The sequence below is a fragment of the Urtica dioica genome, chromosome 2 (genome assembly GCF_054948205.1).
Source record: "Urtica dioica subsp. dioica isolate 48M chromosome 2, U.dioica_male_clone48M_v1_H2, whole genome shotgun sequence".
Taxonomy (NCBI): Eukaryota; Viridiplantae; Streptophyta; class Magnoliopsida; order Rosales; family Urticaceae; genus Urtica; species Urtica dioica.
Window position 1 is genome coordinate 31466929 of NC_142757.1, and position 7337 is coordinate 31474265.

Sequence of the window (7337 nt, forward strand, 5' to 3'; positions counted from 1 at the left end):
TGAGTTCGTCATCATCATTGTCCGTCGGCTCCGGGATGGGCACCAACGTCGGGTCGAGCACGTAGAAGATCTTCATGGCGGTGAGGAAGAAACGCATCTTGTCCTGCCAGTGGGTGAAATTGGTGCCGTCGAAGCGGTCCAACTTGACGAAGTCATGGCTCATCACTTTCAGACTCGAAACAGACGCCTCGGTAGCCATAACACAAGATACTATAAGATTGTTCGATAATTCTTCGAAATTGAAGACTTCGAGGCTTGAATCACGCATAGGAACGCTTTCCTTATAGTATTTCGAGTACCCCAAAATGTCTTAAGGTTTCTGTACAAGAATACCGCAGGATACGACAAGCCTAGTTCGGACTGCACCAAGACAGAGTGAAAATCCGAAAATAAGCAAGAACTGTGTTTCTGGATTAGTGTTTCGGGAATAGAGAAAGTTGGTTCGAAAACCTATGTAGATTACTGAATCCGAAGTCGGATTATATAAGCAATCGTACTCGTTCGCGAAGAGGTTCGACGAACAGACGCACTGTTTCGGTCGAACTACGGTTATAGTCGCAAACGACACGACCGTTGGCCAAACGGTAGTTCGTTTCGAAGCGACGTGACCGTTGGTTCGAACTGTAACAAAAAATAACTACTAAATGAGGAGGCGCGACCGTTGGCGAGAATCGCCGCGAGAAACCCGCGGACCGTGCCGTTTCGCTTGGAGGTCGAGCTCGCCTGGAGGTCGAACTCACCTGGAGGTCGAGCTCACCAGGAGGTCGAGCTCACCAGGAGGTCGAGCTCAACAGGAGGTCGAGCTCAACAGGAGGTTGTCCAGTCGACCTCGCCTTCAGTCGAGCTGAAATGACTCCGTCATTTCATCCAGTCGAGCTGAAATGACTTCGTCATTTCGTTCAGTTGACCTCGCCCCAGTCGAGCTGAAATGACTTCGTCATTTCGTTCAGTCGACCTCGCCCCAGTCGAGCTGAAATGACTTCGTCATTTCGTTCAGTCGACCTTGCCCCAGTCGAGCTCGTCACTTCCTCATTCGCCTTAGTATTTGTTCCATGTGGGACTCTTTCCCACACACAAACTCACTTTCTCAATCAACAACACACTATTTTTTCTTTTAGTGAACAAATTAAATTGAGTTAATTAAAGCACCTATTTAATGTTACTTCATTTCCAACATCAACAGCCCCGAGTGAGTGGCCACACATCATGGAATCTTGTTGCTGCGGTCTCCTGCGTGCGTTTGCACCGAACCTGCCCTGCTCCTGGATCCTCGAGACCATCCTTCAGGCGGGGCTTGGAGTCGGAGAGGTTCTTGGTCGAGATGTCGTGGATACTCGACCGACGCTTGTCCTTCCCACCGTTGACCTGTCGGATGACGTACTTCGGAGCGTTGGCGTCCGAGTCGTCACAAAACTTCGTGATATATTCCTCCTATTGCCTTTCCCATACTTTTTCAGACACAAAAGAAATTGTCGAGTAAAAATCAATCCACCAAAACCGTAAAACCCATATTTTTTTAGTGTATTTTAATTTGGTATTTCTTGGTCAAGGTTGACTCTTGGATTTAAAATTGGGTGATTCCAAATACTATGAACTCGTGTCGGAAAGACCTTCAAGAAAACACCTATTATACCCACTTAAAATTTCGGTTCATTGTCGTGGACGTTCGCCGAAAAAGACCTCGGCCCCACTGATGAGTTTTTCGATCACCGGAGGGAGGTCGTCATCACCGCAAGCATACAAATGAAGTTTACGGTGTACATGATTAAAGCCCCCAAGTAATTTTTTCAATTGGTGGCCGAAGATACTCCGTTTTGCTCGAGGTAATTTGTGGAAAAAATGCTAGATCTTCGTAGATGTGTTGTGTATTTGATTAATTCGACTCCACCATATTGTTTTGAAGGTGGGAAAATATAAGGTAAGACTATCATTTTTATTTTCCAGGTTGCTGGAAATCGCCACCGTTGTCGGACTTCCGCCGGACCACCATGGTCGCCGGAACTCTGGTTTCAAAATCTCAAGCGGAGACCTTCCCACAGTTGTTTCGTCATTCTGAACACAATCGTGCCTTCCGTTCAACCAAATACACTAGCGATTTCAAATTCCATTCAAGCGATCGATGATACGCACATCGAGATGGTGTTACATGAGTTCTGTTGAGCCCCGTTTGGATCCAAAGAGGTAAGGGTTCTATTACACTTCCTTTGTGAGAGTTTTAGCTGATTAAAAAATAGTTAATATTAAGATAGATGATTAGATGATATCATCAAACCAAGTAGGCCGTCCCAATTTACCGACGAGATAGAGCTTTTGTTATATATAATATAGTATGATATTGATAAATGAACTGGAATCAAATTATTCGTTATCGGGCGATGCGCTTCCGTCTTGGGACATTATTGTCCAAAAATGTTGATGGGAGAGAACGGTGGCGCATTTCGCTTCCCTTTGCTGCGCATCGGGTTTGCGCGGGTGAGACTCGGAGTTACTGGTAGTTGGGCCCATCTCGCCCAGTTAATTTGGTTTTTGCATCGGTTGCAGGTGATGCACATCCACCTGGAACCTTGGAGGTTATGTTTATTATATATAATTTGAGTATTAATAAAATTGCTATTAATAATCGGTTAATAACGTAAAGTTGGTATCTATGAGCTTTGATAAATAATGCGATTTAATATATATTAAAATTGAATAAAACTTTAGGTTGAGTAATGGTTCTCCTTCTGAGCACGTGGAATCTCACCCATTTTTCTTTTTTTTTTCCCACACTAGGTGTAAATGATCTGATTGTAAAAATATGATGGCATCCCAACGAATGTTATGGAGATACGCATTTTTTAAGATATTCTCGTTCTTTACTGTAATATTTTGACTCAGATGACTCGATGATATTTGTTATTATTATATATAAATAGTGCTACACTAAATTAAGATGGTTTGTTGACTGGTCTATGAGGTTAAGGTGATGTCTTTTATTTTGTTTAGCATTATTTTCTCGTTTTTGAGTTTTTTTTTTTATATTTTTCTTTTGACCTCTTATTTTGGGCGTCACAGAAAACAATAGCGTTTTCTTTTTATTTAGTTATCCTCTTTTGTCTTGGTCAAACCTCATCCGACTCTATATAAAATTGGTTACTTTCTCAAGCTTTCAAAAATTTAAACGATTTATTTATTTAATTTTTTTTTACAAGTTCTCTGGTTCAGCAATTCAGCTCTGGATTTCTAAAAGATTGTACATATATACGATTTTCAAGTCTCCTATCGAAACAGACCAACTACTCTTTTTTTGTGTTTTATAATTATTTTCTTAAATATGTTAATGGGTGTTCTTTAGGCATAGCTAGAATATTGTATATGTACGTATTTTTACCATGGAATTTGATTTTTTTTTTTAAACCAACTACTCTTTTTTTATATAATTATTTTCTTAAATATGTTAACGGGTGTTCTTCATGCCTAACTAGAATATTACATACATACTTGTTTTTATCATGAAATTTGAATTTTTTTTTTTTTTCATTATCCCCCAAAATCAAGGCTTATCTTTAATGGAGATTTTCATTTCTCTTCACCACTCACTTTTGCCAGCCCAAAATATAAACCATCCATCTGTATAGAAAACTACGTTCTATATCACCACATAACCAACTTCTCAAATTAAGGAAACTGCATTCTATATGAGAAATTTCAACAACCTAAAAATTAATAAAATATCAGGATTAAACTTCAGTTTAAAAAAATATCTAAAAATGAATTTTTGGATCATTTTCGGACAAAAATACCCCTCTGATCATATAAACCTATTTCTCTCTTAAACCCCTTTCATTTTAACTCCCCAATCTTTTCTCTATCTCTCAAATCCTCTCTACTTAAGTGGATTTTGTGGAATTATGGGTATGATTACTTACTTAGTCATTTTAAATAAGTTTTTATTGAATAGGATAGAATGTAGGGTTATTACCTTCAAATCTGAAGTACATAGGGAAAAATCTGAGTTTTAACATTTTCGTACGATTGTATACGATAGAATAGGATGAGATTTAACTTGTTTGTACGATGAAATTAAAATAAAATTCTTGATGGTGTACGATATGATATGATGCCTTTGGTGTACAACGCCGTACGATATTGTATGATTCCGTACGATGTTGTACGATGTCATATGATGGTGTATGATGATGTACGATGCTGTACGATACAAATGCTAATTTTGCTTAGTTTGACTATTTTTTGCATTTTTTTATCTTGGAACGGTACTTGGGAGAAGAAAGAACATGTATGGATTTTCACCAACGCCGTTATGCATACTTAGGAGTTTCAAAAGAGATAACTTACACAAAGTTAGTGGATTTGATATACCAGAAGATCAATGCAGGCAAATTCACGTTCGACTTAAAACTCAAAGTCCCATACGCAATGAGTACGATTCCGATGGCACCAAGTAAACTTTCTCAGGCTGTAAGGGGTCATTGCAGAGGAAATATGTGCGGGGCTGAAGCGATTGAAGGCAGTCTGTTGGTGGGTTCTAAGAGAATGTAATGGTATTGCAAATTGTGTGGCAAAATATAGCATAGACCATTTACTTTCTAACTAAGGTTTTTCTGTTAGAAAAATAAGAAGAAACAAATGCAAAGACCAAGACACAAGATCTCTCTCTCTCTCTCTCCCCCTTTTTTTCCTATGTACCAATTCTCTCTCTACAATTTCTACCCACCATTAATGAAAACTACAATAATATATAGAGAAATTTTAAGGAAGTAGGCCCGAAGATACTAAGATACTGTTAATCTAATACCCAAACCAAAACGACGTCAATCATCATCGTCTGGTCTCCAGCCCGATCTCGCCATCTTGTATTAGCCAACTTGAGTTCGCCATCCTGACAACTCCCTCCAATTCATTTGCTCGATCTTGATCTTCAGCTCTCCAGGTCGACTTGGCACTCAGCTCGCTAGATCGATCTTAATTAGGCTCCATACCTCAACAATCTCCCACATGGACACTAATCTCAATATCACTTGTCTCCATTTGCAGTGGAGCTCTGATACTCATTCAAGTAGTCCTACTGAAGTTGAGCACAAGTTCACTTTGTTATACGGCTATGATTTTGTTAACATATCAGTTGGATTATGACTTCATGAGATGTTCTCTAGCACCAACACTCCATCTTCCATAGTCGATCAGATGAAGTGATATTGTTGTTGTTAATGCTCGATTTTTTACTAATATCAAAGAGCTATTCGATGTTTGACCCTGGACTGGACCCTGAGGTCGCACGCATGCTGAGTGTCGTTCTCCCTTGGATCACAAACCTTAGAGGTGAGAATTCATCGGTTTAATTCCTTGAAGAGAGGAAATAAACCCTGAACTTGAAAGGTCGCGAAAGGATTGCCCCCGACATGCTCTACGGCGCTCAACATTAATATTGGTGTAATTTCAAGGTGGATGAGTCTCATCTTGTCTCTAAACGTTAGGATTTGGAGAGAAGAAAAGAGAGTATGGAGTTGTGCAGGTGTAGAGTGTTTGTGGGTTAGAGAAAACTTACTTTCTCCTTGTGGTGAGGTCCTCTATTTATAGAGAAGGATTATGGGATGATGGTTGGGCTTCATAAATGTCGTTATGTGAGAGGGCGCGTGAATTGTGGTGGGTGCATTGGCCTTTGGAGGTGAAGTCTCGCCCATGGGCAGTGATGGCTCACCCATGGTAGTGAGGGCTCGCCTAGGGCGTCTAGGTTCCGCTCGATGGGTCTCGCATTGGTGGTGGATGTTGGAATTGATCTAGGGTTAAGAAAAGATTTAACGCTTCGAGTAAGCGGCGGAATTTAAAAATTTTCTTTAAAACAAGTACAACGATTTTACTAACCTAGACAAAGAGCAAGTACATATAAATTAAAACTATTAAAGAGCATTATTTATTTACTAACCTTTGTGAAGCTTGAACATTGAGAAGCCTTAGGAAGGTTGAAACGTTCGTCTCCCTACTCAACTCGTCTTTCTTCTTTCCTCGGGAAGTCGAGCAACCATGAAAGTTTCTATCACAAGAATCACTCGAGAAAGAAAGGAATTAGTGTGTGGGCACTTTTAAACACAAAGACTCAAGAAAAAGTCTAAGAGTTGAAGAGCTAAAACGCTAGGTCAAATGTGGACCTAGGTGCCAAAACAAAAACGAAAGAAAACTAGAGAGGGAGAGAGGAGATGGGCGGCCAAGTCTAGAGAGGGAAGCTCTCAATCTCTAAAACTTTGGAATGAATAAAATGAGGGGAATGATGGCTTTATTTATAGGAGAGGGTTTACCTTCAATAAGGTAGTTTCCTCTTCTATAGAATATCACATATTCATGAGCAAATATTGCCCTTATTCCCTTAGAGTCACACGGCTAAGACTTGCCAAGCAAGTCCTTGGATTTGTTTCCTATTTTATTTTGCTTCTCCCTTGACTTGTTTGGCCGATTTCCCTCTTGCTATGTAGGGGAAATTTGTTTCCTCTTTTTATTTTGGAAAGTATCTTCATACATTAATGCACAAAATAATCTCTCTTTTTCTCCTTTGGGTTGGACGGCCACACTATCTAGAAGGGGCTTCTAGATGCTTCTTAATTTGTTCATGACAACATAAGAAAAGACCCATTAAGAATTTTCAAGTAAAATTCCATGAAATGAAATTAATCCTCAAGGCCCAAATTTCTTAACTTGGCCGAGTGGTTTAAGTCATCATATGACCATGTCAAAAAATTTATTGACATTCATTTCATCCTATGACCAAAAAGACAAAAATACCCTTTGGACAAGTTTCGTAAAACTTGTCTCGTTCTTGTTTTTACTTAGCTTCTAGTTTAACTATTCCTACTCGATATGATTTGTGATAGTGACCTCATGGATCCAAATGAACAAAGTTTGAGCTAAAATACTTGGACTCAAAAGTTCACAAACCTTTTCCAAGTTTAGCTTAATGTCAACTGACTCTACTAAAGAGTTGACATTGAAAATCTCTCGGTTCGAATGAATTTATTTTCTACTCAAGAATTCAACTTAATTGTGATGAGTGGATCCACTGAATATTATCTATGTTTACCCTTCATGAATATCATCATCTAGTCGAGATTTATAAAATTACCATTTTACCCTTCTAGCTGTTATTTCCTCAACTCCTTTGTCGCTTGTGAATAAGTTAGAAGCAATGTATTGACGAGGAGCTAACAAGTCACATTGATTCATCCAAAAGAGTCATGACTCAATTTTGACACTGGCCAGTTCATTTATTCACATTCCAAGGAACAAAGCATGAGGTGATATACATTATATTTCAGCAATCTTGTACATGAATTCCATATCTATGACAT

The 7337-nt window shown here is 39.2% G+C and overlaps 1 long non-coding RNA gene across 1 annotated transcript; it reads left to right on the forward strand.

Annotated features, from left to right (window-relative positions):
- Window positions 1–1212: 1212 nt before the first annotated feature.
- LOC149404351 (uncharacterized) lies at window positions 1213–2995 on the forward strand. The gene is made up of 3 exons (XR_016295473.1): window positions 1213–1823; window positions 1945–2181; window positions 2773–2995. It is a non-coding gene; the product is annotated as an uncharacterized LOC149404351 (long non-coding RNA).
- The last annotated feature ends 4342 nt before the right edge of the window (window positions 2996–7337 follow it).